The sequence below is a fragment of the Pan troglodytes genome, chromosome 11, assembly GCF_028858775.2.
Source record: "Pan troglodytes isolate AG18354 chromosome 11, NHGRI_mPanTro3-v2.0_pri, whole genome shotgun sequence".
Taxonomy (NCBI): Eukaryota; Metazoa; Chordata; class Mammalia; order Primates; family Hominidae; genus Pan; species Pan troglodytes.
In genome coordinates this window covers 18,197,850-18,214,741 of record NC_072409.2, presented here as the reverse complement: position 1 = coordinate 18,214,741, position 16,892 = coordinate 18,197,850, and the positions used below count along the sequence as shown (strand labels likewise).

The 16,892-nt window shown below is 45.2% G+C and overlaps 1 non-coding gene across 1 annotated transcript; it reads right to left on the bottom strand.

Moving 5' to 3' along the window:
* Positions 1-16,245: 16,245 nt before the first annotated feature.
* Positions 16,246-16,317, bottom strand: MIR147A (microRNA mir-147a). The gene has a single exon (NR_032027.1). It is a non-coding gene; the product is annotated as a microRNA mir-147a (primary transcript).
* Positions 16,318-16,892: the final 575 nt, after the last annotated feature.

Below are 16,892 nucleotides of genomic sequence, written 5' to 3'. Positions count from 1 at the left end.
GTGGCCAGACTTCTGACTTGTTGAGTTTATGGCCAATTTCATGCAGTGACTACAATATAGGAGACACTCAATAAATATTTGAAGTAATTAATTATTCAATTGTGCTAAGGGCCGCTTACCTAGTCTCCTTAGTTTCCACCAATCATTTTCCAGATTGCAACATCAGTGATCACTCTAAGCCACAACACTGACTGCATCATTCCACTGCATATGCCCTTCCATGGCTCCCTATTGCCTTTGGGACAAAGTGAGAGCTCAGGGCTATAACCGAGGATCATTACATGCACCACCACCAGAGACTGGTTCCTCCCTACCAGAAGCCTCCTTTTTTACCATCCCCATTCACACTCCAGGCTCCAACCATAGTGAACAGCATGCAGAACTCCTAGCCTGACACGGTAATTCCTGCCACCATGCCCTAGCAACTGCATTGGCTCAACTATGAACTACTTTCTTCTTCTATCTGCCTGACCTCTACCCATTTGTCAAGACAGAGCTCAGATACTGATCCATCAGGAACCCATCCTGAAAACAGTCATCTCTCCCTCTGGAACAGGGTTAGACAACCCATCCTTTGGGTGCTGCAGCTCCTATGCTTGCCCCATGAACTCACAGACCACGCTGAACTGTAAATGCCCATTTACTAATCTGTGTCCTCCACTGGCCTGGGACCTCATTAGGACCTGGACCTGTGTCTGCAAGAGAGGGGTAATAACTGCTACTCTGCAGGGTATCATGAGGATTAAATGAGAAAATGTACATAAAGTGCCCAGCAACATGCCTGGCACATGAATGAGCATAATATATGTTGAATGAATAAATGAATGGGTGAGGATCACACACCTTGAGATTATTCAGGAATCCAAGAAGAAAAAAGCAGGAGATTTTTCATCCAGAACATGGGATTTAAATGGTATTGACAAACCAGATGTGTGTCCCTGGAAGGGAGATATCAGGACTTATTATCCTCAGATTCAAAGCCCCCTTTGTGTAGAATTACTTTGCAACATCCCTTTTAGTATGATGAAATAAAATCCATGGATAGTATAGCCTACCTACATACTTTTTAAAGATCAATAAAATGTGCTATAAAGATAAATAAAAGGAGACAACTTATAACAAAATAATATATATTTCAATAAGTAAATGTTCAGACATGACTACAAAGAAGACACCCTAAGTAATCAGATGTTTGCACCTCTTTCTAATGAGTAGGTTGGGACTGAAGAGAGAGAAACCAATATTTAACTGAATATTGTTGACATATTTCCCTATCTATCTGACATTTTGAAATAAGGGCTAAATAAGTACCTTCCTATATTTGTCACAACAAAGGCAGGTTGAGACAGGAGGATTGTATTGGTGTCTTCAATTCCACAGTGGCCTTGCCAACCTCTGCATGATTTTCTGAGATGGTGAACAATTCTTCATAAAATTTTGAACAAGACAAATTACAGTCTTTTCTTTTTCTACCCAGTAGTTTCATTCCTGGAAAGTTAAATGAATTTTAAAACTCTGCAGAAAATACTTTCTTTATATACATTCATTGATAGATAGACTGATTAGATAGATAGATAGATACAAATAGGTAGATAGACAGACAGATAGATAGATAGATACAAACAGGTAAGTAGATAGATGACAGATTAGATAGATAGATGATAGATAGATAGATAGATAGATAGATAGATAGATAGATAGATAGATAGACAGATAGATAAAGACAGAGAAAGTTCTAAGCATATATAAATGGATTTTTCACTTACACACATGTCTGGTAAGACATGTGAAAGTGTCATGGGGTTCAAGTTGATTCTTTGTGACATGGAACTTCCTGGCACGAGGCAGTATAATGGACATCCCTGGCCCCCACCCACCAATTGCTAAGAGCTCTCTCAAATATTGAGACAATCAGAAAGACTCACATCTATAACCAAAATACCTAACAGAGGTAGCACTTCTCCCTTTGAGAACCACTAGAAGTCTGGCTGAACCCAAGAACCCATTAGGCTGGGTAGGACCATCAGAGACTCAGCCCAGTCCCCTTTCTCCTGGTGGAAAGCTCAGCTCAAACCTCCCAAATAGAGAGGCTTCAGAGGAGGCTGTGCAGCATGCAAGCTGGCACATTGGACAGACACCTGGGTGCACCATCCCAGCTGAGACAGGCTCCAAGGATAATGTTTGTAGAAGCGGGTGTGATAAAGAGAGGTTCACATGCCCCTAATGGCCTCCAGCTGCTGCCATCCACACTGTGCCTGTGGGTACAGCCAAACCAGACTGGACCATGGGCTTCCTTCCCAGGCTGAATCCAAATCGAGCTCAGCCACTGGCTCCCTGCAGCCAAAATTCTTAGTGTAGAGGCAAGAGACTTCATTCAGTTCTAGTCTCAACTCTGCTGCCGACCTGCTATGTGACCTGGGCAAGGCACTTTACTTCTCTGGGCCCCACTTCCCCCTCTGTTATGAGAGTTAGACAAGATTCTCTTCCCTGCCCTAAAAGTTTATGTTACCAGAAAAGAAGCATCAAAATAGAAAAGAAATGCTCAATTCAAGTGACTTTTGAAAGTATATCCTAGTAAAACTGCTGCCAGTACACTTTCAGGAATATAAATGGGTCATTTTGTAATCAGCACATTAATTGCCTGCATTGTAATGATCCAGCACTCAGTGCATTAAAAGAAGGCTGAAACCAGACTGCAAGGGATGAGGTAGACAACAGCCTGAGCAGAGTAAAAGGGCAGCTGAAAGCCCAGAGGCATAAAATTGGACAGATAAAATGAAACCTGTGTTTAAAGAGCCTTGAGTGCTAGCCTTAAATTAGAAGCTTGAGTATTATGAAGCAGACACTGGAAGGAATGACGGTGCTGGGAGAGGAGTGGCAACAGGGATATGGTTAGAGTCTGGGACTCAGTGAGCAAGGTGGAAAATGGGGACAAGATCAGGACTAGGAGGACAAGTAGGCACATGGAAGACAGGTGCTCCTTTGTCCCTCCCCTTGATCAGACTTCCCAATGGTAGTCCTGAGAGAGGGTGGTCATTCCTGATCCTCCCCCCTCATGTGGAATCCACGCCTGGAAAACCAGGAAGGAAAGGGACCTGGCTTTTCTTTTTCCTTTGGAACTCGGTTTAATTAACTACCTTCTGGATGCAAGTACTAGGCTGAAAGTTTCACATAATTACAGCATTGATGCCACATGGCACTCTTAGGGTAAATGTCATGATCCTCACTCTACACACAAGGCCCCAGGTTGTGAACTAACCTTTTCAGTTACTCGGCTTGTGGGTGCTAGATCCGGATGTCAAAACCAGGTGTTTCTGACTTATTCATTCATTAATTCATTCCATAACTATGTCTTGGGAGTTTCCTTCATGCCTGGCACTGGAACAAGCTCTCTGCTCTCCCAAAACTTACATTTTCATGGTGGAAGACAGAAAATCCACAAGCAAACTAATATGTTCATGAGATTACTTAAAATAGCAGGAAGTAATAACAGAAAATAAAACCAGATAAAGGCATAGAGGTGGGGAAGGGGGACTAACTCTAGTTGGGGGCTAAGGGGGGAGTGCCAGTGAGCAAGTGACAGGTGGGTGGGCTGAGACCTAAAAATTAAAGAAAATTAATGATGAAAAGATCTGTGGGAAGAGGATTCCAGGCAGAGGGACTAACAGGAGCAGTGGCCTTGAGATAAAAAGGACCCATTTGAGGAAGACAGAGAAGATGTGGCCCTTGCTCACTGCAGGTCAGAAGAGGTGAGCAGACATGGATTGTGCATGGTCTCTTGAGTTGGATAGAGTTGGATTTTATCCTAACAAGCAGCCATTGGATGATTTTTTTTTAAATAAAGAGAGCCATGATCTAATTTACATTTTATAAGACAGTAGACATAGAGTACCAACAGTTGAGGCCAGGAGACCAGTTAAGGTGTTACTGCAGCTGTCCAAGGAGAGGAGAGAATGCCTTGGACTAGGCTGCTAGCAGCTAAGCTGGAAGCCACAGACAGGATGGGATGTAATTGGGCTCTGGCATCAACAAGACTTGACCACGGGTTGCATATGGGAGGTGAGGGAAAAGGAGAACCCTGAACTTTCTCTCTCTGCTTCCCACTCTGCCCCAGGTGGCCCTTGGAGGTCACCTGGCCATGTGGTGCTGGCTGGTCCTCACACGAGGGTCCACACTTTGTGGGCACTGGAGCTCATGCCCCACAGCAGCCCACGGGAGACTCCCAATGTGATAGGAAATGCCTTTCCAGAGTGTGCTTTTTTCATCTTCTAGTGAAATCTACTCCACATAGTTCCAATCCTCTGCTCTGGAGACCCAATAAGGAGAATCACTTCCTTTCCTCAGCACTCCCTCCACAGACTTTGAGACTTCATCCCCCTCCTGCTTTTTTGTGCCCCAAGAAATTGATTCTATTAGTCTGTTTTCACATTGCTATAAAGAACTACCTGAGACTGGGTAATTTATTTTTAAAAAGAGGTTTAATTGGCTCACAGTTCCACAAGTTGTACAGGAAGCATGGCTGGAGAGACCTCAGGAAACTTACAATCATGGCGGAAGGTGAAGGGGAAGCAGGCATGTCTTACATGGCTGAAGCAGGAAGAAGAGAGAGAGAGGGAAGGTGCTACACACTTCTAAGCAACCAGATCTCGTAAGAACTCACTCACTATCATGACAGCAGCAAGGGGAAAGTCCTCCCCCATGATCCAATCACCTCCCACCAGGTACCTCCTCCAACAGTGGGGATTACAATTCAACATGAGATTTGGGCGGGGACACAAATCCAAACCATATCATGGATGTTCTCTCTTGAGGCCAGTGGAAGGACTCCCGCATGCTGGCATTTGCTGGTGTTCCTGCTTCTTATGTCATTTGTCTTTGTCTCTCTCTCTCTTCCCTCACAGTCACATCCCCCACCCATTCACTAAACACGCATGCACACACACACACCCTCCACATGCACATAAACATACATGCACCCATGGATCGCTGTAATGGTAGGATTGATGTTCCCTTTTTGTGCTCATCTCTAGCTGTGTCCCTGGTGCCCGTCTAGGTTCTGAAGTTTCCAGGAGGAAAAATTGAGGAATGGAATCCATTGTGTCTGAGCTGATCACAAAGCAGGAACTCACCAGTACTGGAGCACAAAGGCCCCAGCTGACAGCTTCCCAGAAGGGAGTCTGTGAACAAGAAGATGGCATTGGACCATGGGATTCTCTCCTCCCACTTCTCAAATTTTGGGGACGGGTTGACAAGATGCGCTTCTTTTCCTAAATGGGTTTATCTCAGCTTGTCAGCTTCAGATATGAACCACCCCCATTTAAGGACTATTTCCAGCCAATTACATCCCCTTTACCATAAAGCACTAGAGAAATTAACAGAGACTAATGGACTTAAGCAGCCCCCAATGGCAAGACCAATGCAAATGACAAGGAAGATCCAGAACTACCCGCCTTTTCCCCCTATTTTCTCCCCTGTCAGTAATTTCTTCTGTTAGCTGAAAATCCCTATTTAGCCAGCCTGCAATTCCTATTTTAGTAGGGCCAGCCAAGAGCACCCCAGGGAAAATCACCAGTGGGAGAAAAGGGCCTTTTGAAGATTAAACATGAGCAAAAAGGGAGAGGCTTTGAACATTGATGGAGGTTCTGGGCTTCCAACTCCAGCTGCAGCTGCAGATCTCACTGAAAAATAAATGGGCAAAGGGGAGAGAGATGGAAGAAGTAACCACTACAAGGATTAGAGGAATTTAGATACTGCAGAAGTGCAAAGAAAAAATGAGCATCAGGAACCCAAATGATTTGTCTGGGCTCTGTTTTTCCGTATGACCTTGGATTGGTCAGTACATCTCTCTGGGCCTTTTTCTTTCAATATATGCTGGTTGATAAATATTTTAGGCTGTGCACAGTGCTGGGTACTGGGGATAGATTCCAAGAAAACAAGATGAAGACCCTACTCTCCAGAAGCTCACATCCTGTGGGAAAGCCAGGAAAACAGACAATTACAACACAATGTGACAAGTGCAATGATGCCCATTCCCCATCTACAAAATCAGCAGCTTAACCTAGAAAATGATGGCAATGGTAGCAATAAGTAATGTCTGTTGAGCTCCTAGTCCTCCTGGATGATTGGCATCTCCCTGGCCTCCCACTGCCATGAGCAGGAGTAAAGCAGGAGCCCCAGAGCTCTGGGATTCCTGGCATGGTCTTAACCCTTTCTCCCTCCTCCCTCGATCCCTCAGGACCCAGATGCACCGTCACTGTACGCCTTAGGAACCCGAAATATAATCCCATCATGCCCTGAATCGTGGTTCACATCAGTCACCCCAAGAAGCCAAGGGTTTCCAGGGATTGCCCCTTTTGGGGACTTTTATCCCCACTGGGCTCTATATCCCTACTCTCTCCAATGCTTCAAAACCTCCCACCATGCTCTCTGCAATCCCTTCTACTCTCAACTACACTTCTTCAGAGAACATTTGCTTTCTGGCTTCAAATGAAATCTGACTCTCCCTGGGGACCCTCTGCTCCCTCAGCTCCCTCAAGAGCACCTGTTTTCTCTCCCACACGCCTGCTGTTGCTCATACTGCTCCTCCCTACTCCTCCCTGATGCTCTCGGGACATTGTTTCCTCCCCAAAACTTCCACCTTTGAAGCTCATCCCATCACATTAGAGCAACCATTACCCTCTCCTTTTCATGGTCATCTTCAGGCTTGCAGGAGGTCACTGACCTTTGGCGCATAGAGATTCTCTCTCCTGAGTCACTGTCACTCTCTTCAACACAGACTTTGTTTCAATATCTATATAGATGTCTTCCCAAAAGCCTGGTCTATCATTCTTTGACTTCCTCTCATCCAAAAGCCACACCTCAGTCACTCACCTTTGTAGTCACACTGTGTAACTTATCATTACAAGAACTGTTTTCATTCCATAACTCAGTTTCAAGCATCCCACACTCTGACCTCTGTTCACTCAGAGGTCAATGATTCTTTGACCTCACTGGGTCCTAGGGTTCATTGATTCTGCCATATTTTCACTGCCCTTTATTCCATAGGTCCCCACTTCCCTCTTTGCCCAACCAAGAGGTCACAGTCCATCATCATTACGACCACCACCACCACCATCATTATCATCATGTTGCGTTACCCTGTTGGCAGTTTGTATTTTCTAAAAACTGGTCTCAACAGTATCTCCCATCTCACATGCACTTCGTATGCATGTGCATCTCACATTGCCTTCTTATGTGACTTTGACACCCCTCCCATTGAGAGGTGAGTCTGTGCTTCCTCCTTTTGATTCTAGATGGGGCTATGACTATGGCATGAGTGACATCAAGGCAAGTCATAAAAGACAAGAGAGCTTCTGCCTCTTTCTTGGAACCCAGCCACCACACCAGGAGAGGCCCATGTGGAGAAGAATGAAAGCCCTCAGCCCTCAGCTCCAGCTCACAGATGCCAAGCAGAACCAACCTGCCAACCATGTGATTCACCATCTGCATTAGTCCCCTAGGGCTGCTGTATTAAATTACAGCAAACTGGGGTGGCCCTTAAAACAACACAAATTTATTCTGCCACAGTTCTGGAGGCTAAAAGTCCAAAATCAAAGTGTCAGCAAGACCACACTCCTTTGGAGGCTCTAGAGGACAATCTGTTCTTTGTGTCTTCCAGCTTCTGGTCCTATAGGCATTCCTCAACTTGTAGCTATATGACTCCTATCTCCTCCCTGTGGTCACATTGCCTCTACCTCTTCTGTATGTCAAATCTCCCTCTGCTTGTCTCTTATAGGACACTTGTGATTGTGTTTAAGAGTCACCTGGATAATCCAGGCTAACTGCCCCATCTCAATATCCTTAACTTTAATTATAGCTGCAAAGACCCCTTTTCCAAATAATGTAGCATTTACAGGTTCTAGGGATTAAGATCCTATATCTTTGGGGGCCATTATCAACCTGCTAGACTGTCTTAAAAGTGGATCCTCCATTTTCCGGTTAAACCATCCCAGCTGAGCTGAGACAAGCTGTTCCTACCAAAGCCCTGCCAAAAATTAAAGATTCACAACCAAAATGAACAATTATTGTTATTTTAAGCCACCAAATGTTGCAGTGGTTTGTTACACTGCAATAGATAACAGATACAACCCTCACCTTCCTCATTCCTTTCTTGCCTCATTACCGTTGCTGGCTTTATCCAGCTCTCCCCCTGCTCTCAACCTGGACCCAGCAGGCAAAAGTGATAAGAGGGAAACACACAACCCCACTGCCTCTGCCCAGTCTAAATACACAGCCATTAAGCTCAAGCAGGCCCTGTGGCCTCCCAGCCAACCAATGACATTGTCCCAATAAGAATCACTCCCTGCTCTCCCAGTTGGTCATTTCACCCCTTCTTTCTACTCATATCTTCACTGCCTCCTCCCCAGCCTCAGTCTCAGATGATATCCTTGATTCCTATTTCATGAAGACCATAGAAGCAATCAGAAGAGAAGTCTCATGGTTTCTCCACCACATCTGCCAACCACGCCCATCCACACTCACTGCTTTCCCTCCTACTCCCATGGATGACCTTCCTATGCTCCAGCCTCCCCACGTGTCCACTGATCCCATCCTCAAGAACACCACTCGGTCTCCCTGTCTCCTGCATCATCATTTCTAACCTCTCTGCTGAATCATTCTCATCAATGCCAGACATGTTTTATTTTTCCCATTCCTCTCTAGCTACCATCCATTTTTTCTCCTTTAAAATAAAAGAATTGTTTATACTCAGTCTCTAATGCCTTTCCTCCCATTTTCTCTTGAACCCACTCTAATCAGACTTCACACCCCCACCCATTTTACTGAAAACAATGCTTGTCAAGGTCACCCATGATACTCTCCACCCACAACATTGCCAAAGTTGAGATCTTTCATTGGTCCTGGTCTTCCTTAACCCATCAGCAATGATATTAGTTTCCTAGGGGTGCTGTAACAAATTACTTTGTTGAAGGTAACTTCAACAAAAGAAATGTATCTGTAACAGTTCCGGAGGCTAGAAATCCAAAATCCAGGTTTCAGCAGGACCATGCTCCCTCTGAAGGCTCTGGGGAAGATCTTTCCTTGCATCTTCCAGCTTCTAGTAGCTTCTGGCTTTTCTTGGCATTTGTTGGCTTGTAGCTGAATCACCCCAATCTCTCCACCTGTCTCTGTCCTCACACGGCCTTCTTCCCTTTGTGTCTCTGCGTGTCCTCTCTTCTTCTTATAAGAAAAATAGTTGTTGGAGCTAGGGTCCACCCTAATCTGGTATGACCTTATCTTAACTAATTACATCTGAAAAGATTCTATTTCTAAAAAAGATTACATTGTGAGGTTCCTGGTAAACATGATTTTAGGGGAAACACTGTCCAACTCACTACAGCAACATTTAGCAGAGTTGATCATTCCTTCTAAGAAACACGTCTTTCTCTTTGCTCCCAGGACACCACGCTCTCTGGGCTTTCCTCCCACACCAGTGACCACTCCTTCTCAGTCTCCTTGGCTGGTGGCTCCTCATTTCAGCCCTCAGAGGCCTTCTCTTTTCTACTCACTCTTCTTTTCCATGTGATCTTGTCTAACCTCATGTCTTCAAATCTCATCCACATGCTGACAACTCCAAAATTCCTTCCTCCAGCCTCAAGCTTCTCCTAACATCTATCTTGGATGTTTAGGGGCATCTCAAACCTGATATGTCTCAAACCAAACTTCTAATTATCTCCACAGCTTTAAAAAAAAATAAACTAAAACTCTGTTCCATCCATAGAGTCTCTCTTCTCAGTAATTGGCAACTCTAACCTTCTTTTTCTCAGGTCATAAAATTTAAAGTCATTCTTGATTGTCTTTTCTCACACATTACCTCCAACTGGACACAAATTCTGTTGATATTTACCTTCAAAATGTATCCCATATTCAACCACTTCTCACAACCCCACTGATGGTCCAACCCACCATCATCTTGCTCAGAGCAGGGATCAGCTAAATTCAGCCCACCACCTATTTTTGAAAATAAAGTTTTATTGGAACACAACCACATCCATTTGTTTACATGTCATCTGTGACTACTTTTACATTCCAAGGGCAGAACTGAGTAATTGCAGCAGAGACCACATGGCCCTCAAAACGGAAAATATTTACTCTCTGTTCCTTCACAAAAAAATATTTACCAATCCTTGGCCTAGATTATTACAATCATAGGTCCTTCTATTTTCACCCTTGTCCCCACTGTAGCTGATTCTTAACCCAGCAGGCAGAGTGATGGCTTTTTAGCCATCAGACTCTATCACTTCCCTGCTCAGAACTCTTCACTACCCGCTGCGCTCACTCGCCCCACCTCACCTGATATTGCAGCACTAACCCCAGCTACCCCTCTGTCTTTATCTGCAGCTACTTTCTGCCTCAAATTTCTCCAGCCACAGCAGACATGTCCCTGTTTTTAGGACACTCCAGACATCCTTTCCCTTTGTGGTCATTGCCTTTTCTATTATTTCATCCTCACCAAGCTCACTTGCACAACTCTCATGTCCTCAGGAGACCTCCCCAGCTCACCCTGTATCAAATAGAGCCATCCCACAAGCACTCACTACCCTTCTTAATCTGCTCCATTTCTCTCCAAAGAACTTATTGCCATCACCAAAATACACATTCTCTTAGTTATTTGATCATGACTTGTCTTGCCTTCTTGCTGTCAGGCATTCTGAAAGATACACACTGTTGTATCCTGAGTACTTAGCTGTGTCTGGAACATAGTAGCTGTGTCTGGAACATTCAATGCGTTGAATGAATGACTAAAAGAATGAATGCTCAAATCCCAGTCTCTGTGCTAAGCCAACGACATGGGTTGGATCACTGACCGCATGACAGCCCCATGCAATAGGCATTGAGGCTCAGAGCTCAAGGACACCCATCCATGTCTAAAAGTCAAGTGCAACACCAAAGCCCACTGCCCTAACCACCTCCACCTCCTAAAATTTTGCTAGTCTTTACATTTTAGAAAATATTTTAATATATACATTCATATTTCTAGCAACTCAAGTGTTCATTGATGGATGAATAGATAAGCAAGATGGGGTATATACCTATAATACAGTGTTATTTGGCCTTAAAAAGGAAGGAAATTCTGGACCAGGCACAGGGGCTCATGCCTGTAATCCCAGCAATTTGGGAGGCCGAGGCGGGTGGATCACGAGGTCAGGAGTTCAAGACCAGCCTGGCCAAGATGGTGAAACCCCGTCTCACCATAATTTTTAAAAATTCAAAAAGAATCCATATTTCTTTCTCATTACAAACTCTCAAGGGGGTATAGGCTCTCCAGTTTTCAGAAGAGAAATGAGAGGTTCAGAAAGTGAGGTGGGCCAGGCCAGGGCTGCTGGAGGCAGCACCTTGAACCCAGGTCCCTCCTGCCTCTCGTTTCCACAGTGCCCTTTGCTTTGTACCATCCTGTGCTCTCCTACGGCAGCACAAACATTTCCCTCGTGTATTTACTGTATCTTAAATGACCGAAAATTTATTTACTCCATTGCTTTGGTGGATTAGGAACTTCCGGGAACTTCTTTCTTCCTTGCCCTAATCTGGTCCTAGTTGGTGTGGGACAAGTGAACACAAACTACAGAAAATGTCTCTGAAAAGCCAGCAGGAGGGGGGCCAATGGGAGATGTTAGAACATCAGCATATGCAAATTGGCAAGGGTAAAGAAAACTGGGAAAGCTGCTATTTTATCATTTGTGGTAATTATAGTAATTTAGAGTGGTGAATCAATGAGTTCCTGGAGGTAAAAGCATCTCGGAAGGATAATGTGGTGTGATTAAGAAGTTCTGATTAAGAACCACTGTCATTTTCACTTGGAAAAGATGAAGAAAGAGACTGGGATCAAAAGTTCAGTAACAAAAGTCATGAAGGTAGGGACTTCAGCCTGCCAGGCCCCATCCCCAGTGCTAGGGACACAGAGAAGAAATCAGTATCTCCCTGCCTTGCAACACTTACAAAGGAAAGACAGCCACAGAAAATGACTATTGAAACACACCATGATTCATTCAGTGATCATGCTTGCAAAGGAGTAAGGAGAAATGATGAACTTTGTCTCAGGGGGAGCAGTGGTCTGAAAGAGCTTCAGATATTAAGGGTGACACCGGAATAGGGTTTTGCAGGATCAATAGGAGTTTGCGTGTGGAAGAAACAGTGTCTGTGAAGCATGGAGTGAAAGTGCTTTTGGAGAATTCCAAAGGAAAAGTGGAAAGTGGAGAGTTGTTTATAAAGCTGGAGATACTGGCAAGGCCTGATACTGGAGCCTTGAGGGCCACTCTAGGGAGCTTGGACACACACTAGCAACTGCTGGGAGCCATAAAGACAGATGCAGGGAGTGATTTGGTCAGAACAGAATTCTTTTTTAAAGCCTGGTGAAGGGAGCCAAAGAGTTAGTGCAACAAACTAACTCTTAGTGCAACAAACTAACCCGATAGAGGGTCGGGGGCAGGGGACAAGAGTCAGAAGGTCAGAGACAGGAACAAGTTCCTGAAATAGAAGCAGGAGGCTCAGAGACAAGCAATGTGGAACTCCACGAGTCACAACTGAAAGAGGCCTTAATAACCATCTATTTCAACCCCCATTATACCGGTGAACAAGCCAAGGTTCAGAGAGGTTAAGGCACTTGTTTGATGTCTTACAACTAGTAAACAGCAGAGCAGGTCTATTTGACTTCAAAGTCCAAGATTTGTCTACCACTCCACGAACCTCTGGGACATGAGACAAAATGGTCAGTTATCCCAAGACCCTGTCATTTCACAGCAGTATCAGAGACCAGTCAGTGGACTCTGCCTTCCATATTGTCTTTGAGGGTGACAAGCTCAGGGAAGACCTGGGTGCTGTTGTCAAGCCCCTGAAGGACTTCCCTGTGGTGAGGCAGGGGAGAAGATTTTATTTCCATGCCTATTACGAAAGTCTGATCACTGTCCAGCCAAGAGAACAGTGGAACAATTAGACCTGTCTATCAATAGGGTATCTATCTTAGGAGACAGTGAGTTCCCTGTCCCTGGGAGTATGCTAGACAAGGCTAAATGTTCAGTTCACCAGGATGCATAAGAGTGGATTTGTGAACTCTGAGAGATTCTTAAGATCCCTTTCAATTCCAGGGTTCTATGATCTTTGCAGGTTGAGAAATATCCTTGAACAAGCCAAACATGCTTTCATAAGCTGTCGCTGAAGAATTGTTTATTAATTCATTTACAAGCAAAGCATATTTTGAAAAACACTTAGATGGGAGAAGCACAAGAAGCAGAGAGAGGACTCTAAGGGGATATTTCATACAGCTGGTCTTGAAGGATGAGAAGGAGGGACAGGGTTCCAACAGCAGGAACAGCAAATGCTAGGGCCCAGCGTCAAGACAGACCACAGCAGGTCAGCATGGCTGCTGGTAGGGCAGGGCATGCAGAGGGCTAGGGTGAGAAGAGGCTAGAGAGACGCTGGCAGGTATAGCCCTGCCTTGAGGGATTCGGGGGCCTATGACGAGTCTCCGGCAGCAGTGATGTGTGTTTTAGAAAGTTCACGCTGACAGCCATGTGGAGTTGATGTAACTCGTTCCTTAAGACTATTTTAGGTAAGAAGGAAAATAAAACCCTTCCTTGGCTCCGAAACAGGAATGGGGGACATGAGTGTTTCCCTCACGGTCTAGGGCAGGGGACTCCACCAGCATCAGAACCCCAGAAGTCCTGGAGCTCTTCCCGGTGCTGGGGGCCACATCCCCAGGATACCTGTAGTGGCCAGGACCTCTGAGCTTTGGCCCATGCTGGCCCTCCGAACACCAGCTCCTTGCACGAGGCCTCAGCCGGGCCTTACCACCGACAGATGGAGCGTTTGTTGACGCTCCGGTGACAGCTTGGAAACTCATCTCCTCCCTCCCAGCCGGCCCGTTCCACCTCATCCTCCCATCTGCCATCTCGTTTTAAAACTAGCAGAACAACTCGGCTAGAGCAATTCCGACTTTTTCCATCTGTGCCGAGTTAATTAAGAGGGTAATGAGAGCTGGGAATGAACGAGTCCTGCATTAATTCAAGATATGATTAAGAGAAACATTTCTAAAATGTATATACGCGTGTGTGCAGAGAACAAGGCCTAATGAGTTGGGTGTGCACCCCAGGCCAAGGGCCTCAGCTGTGTCTGCAAACACACAGGGCCTCTGTAGGAGGGCCCAAGGGAAGCAGGGAGATGGGAACCCAGCCCGCTTGGAGCAGGTGCCACCATGAGTTTGAGCCCCAGGAAAGAGGCCTGTGTGGTCATGGGAAGGAAGACAAAGTCCGCCTTAGAGTCTACTCCCAACATAGGCACTCCACAAACACATATGCATCACCCAGGGTGTGCCTGCCCCAGTGAAAAACAGAGACAAGGGATAGCTAGGTCTTCTCTTTACTAAAAATTTCATTTGTTTATTATCTAACCACCTATCTAAAAGAGTCCCAGATACATCTAAAATTTTACTAAAGATCAGCAGAATAAAAAGCTGAGAACAGAATCCAGGTCTTCTAATTCACAGTCCAATAGGCCTCCAAGTAAAAATGGCAGTGATGATGAATAATAACGCATAAATAGCTAACGTTCATTGAGCACTTACTATGTGTCAAGCATCATTCTAAGGACTGTGTTTATGTATTATCATTTAATTCTCACAAAGACCTTAAAAGATAGCTATCACTGGTACCATTTCTCTTTTGTAGATGAGGAAACTGAGGCTCAGAGGTATTAAGAGACTTGTCTCATATGCCACAAATAAGAAGTGGCAGAGATAGTATTTGAACTCAGATCTCTAAGATGCCAGAACTAAACTATACTGCTAAATACCAGCCCCTGTTCTCAGACAGACAGACAGAGAGGATGGCTCAATTCAGTGCTTTGGGGGCATAGAGGAAGGTGATCTTACCTGACCTTGTGTGATTAAGGGGGAGAAGACCAAAGAAGCCTTCCTGGAGGAGGTGATGTCTGGGCTGACTCTGAAATGACCCAACTTCAACACTGTTTACTGAGTGTTCACAGGTGCCAAGCAATCTGCCAGCCCTCTAACATGCTTTATGTCATTAAACCAGCCCACCTTGGGATAGAAGCATCAGCGTCCCCATGTGATCAATGAGGAAAGGGAAGTTAAGGAGAGTGAAGTTCAGAGCAAAGGTCACCACCCCAAGCCTTCCAGCTTGTGAGTGGAAACAGGACTCAAACTCAGGGCACTCTGAGTCTAAAGCAGGCACAGGGCCTCAGCCCACAATGGGTGTGCTCAGAAGTAGGGTGGGAGGATGACAGGATGGGAGTGCCCTGAGGATGTCAGGAAGGGCTGAGGGATGCAGAGGTCACGGATACCTGGATTCCAGTCCCTGCTCTCCCACCAATCCTTTGAAAGACCTTGGGCAGTCATTCGCCTTCCCCATCGGCACCATGGAATGACTGGATGAAGGCCCCTTCAGACCTAGGATTCCATGTTCATGTCCACCTCCAGTGGCCTGGCCCAGCGCAGAGCTGTTTTCTCACCCTGCACCTCACCATGCACCTTCTGGCTGTCCATCCTCCAGAGTCAAGCTCACACACCAAAGCCCACCTCCAAGACCCATTACAATCCACCCCCCAACTTCCCTTTCCCCCTCACTCCCCCAAACCCAGGCTCTTGTCTTACTGAACACGACTGAAAGTTCAGGTGGCCTGCAGGGCCCTGAAGGGCTAAATGGAAGTCAACACTATCACCTCTGTTCTATTCCCTGACTCTCCACCTCTCTCTCCATGAAGCCAGAAAAATGGGAGGCATTCTTGCCTCCTCAGCCTCAGGCCTGACCAGTGACTGTGCATTACGTCCTGCAGATTGTCTCTGAAATGTCTGTTGACCTCCCTCCCCATGAGTCCTCACTGCCACCACCCTAGCCAGGCCACATCTCTTCCCTCAGCTCATTGCAGCACCTTCCCAAAAGGGCTCTCTCCCTCCCACATTGCCCCTCCAGTTCCCTCCCAACAGCCACTATACTATATAAACAGATTTTTTTTTGCAAAAATAGTGTTTTATTACAGAAGACTATCTAATTTACAAATCAATACAGCAGATATTTCGAAGAAAACATTTAAGCATCATGAAAGAATGCATGAATATAAAAAAAAATTCAATGTGCAAGATTCAACAAGGAAATGCACAGGAAAACTTACTTTTGAATTATGTGGTTGTTACTATGCCACTGAGAAGGCAAAATAGAACTCCTCTTCCAGAGGCCAAAAATGGAAGGAGACCTTCAGAATCTAGCAGAAGCATTTCCACACACTGGCTTCCATAGTCTGGTGTGTGTGCAGAAATGTTTTCTTTAGATTCAGGGAGTGTTTGCTCTTTGGAAGGAAAGGAGTGAAGACATTTCATTTGGCTGCCCTTTGGGGTTTTCTGCTGCTTTTTGGTGGGCTGCTGTTATCGGTTGATTCTCAGGAGCTTCTGAGGCTCATTGGAATCCACAGTCTCAAGATGCGGGGTTTGTTTTTGTTTTTCCAATCAATGGTTACATCACTTTTTCTAACAGAATGAACAGCAACCACCTCATAACTATTAGGATGGCTACTATTAAAACACACACACACACAGAGAGAGAAAATAGTGAATCAGAACCCTTGCCCACTTTTGATGGGAATAGAAAATGGTGCAGCCACTATGGAAAACAGTACAGCCATTCCTCAAAAAAATTAAACATAGAATTAAAATATGATCCAGCAATTGCACTTCTAGGTATATGCCCAAAAGAATTGAAAGCACAGAACCGGACATGTAAATCCACGTACATAACAGCATTATTCACAATAACCAAGAGGTAGAAGCAACCCAAGTGCCCAGTGTCCATCAATGGATGAGCAGATAAGCAAAATATGGTTTATACCTTCAATGGGATATTGTTTGGAAA